The sequence below is a fragment of the Nannospalax galili genome, unplaced genomic scaffold (genome assembly GCF_000622305.1).
Source record: "Nannospalax galili isolate Female #2095 unplaced genomic scaffold, S.galili_v1.0 scaffold288, whole genome shotgun sequence".
In the NCBI taxonomy this organism is placed as follows: domain Eukaryota; kingdom Metazoa; phylum Chordata; class Mammalia; order Rodentia; family Spalacidae; genus Nannospalax; species Nannospalax galili.
Window position 1 is genome coordinate 415,823 of NW_008357996.1, and position 330 is coordinate 416,152.

Consider the following 330-nt stretch of genomic DNA (forward strand, 5'->3'; position numbering starts at 1 on the left):
GTTGTTTGAGGATTTGTTCCTCAGGGGTCACATGGGCTTGGGAGGAGCTCCTGGCTATACTACTAGTTCCATCTATGTGAACATAAGTCAAAGATCCTGCTCAACCATGTCTGGCTTCACTTAGAAGCATGAATGAGATGTTTCCTCTGAGTTGACCCTCCTTTTTGTAGACTGGACACTGGTTCAAGTTCATCCCGTGGGGTCTCCATGGCCTCCCTGAACAAGAGGACAGGTGACTCACCACAGTTACAGGACATTTTGAGAGATGCTCCAGTCTCTTAGAACTTAGTTGACCTTGGAGGGCAAGGAGCAAAAACTGTCCTTTAAGTC

General features: G+C 47.3%; 1 protein-coding gene across 5 annotated transcripts in view; it reads left to right on the forward strand.

Annotated features, from left to right (window-relative positions):
* Window positions 1-330, forward strand: part of Tln2 (talin 2) — a 488,380-nt gene that overhangs the window by 3,873 nt on the left and 484,177 nt on the right. The window lies entirely within an intron of this gene.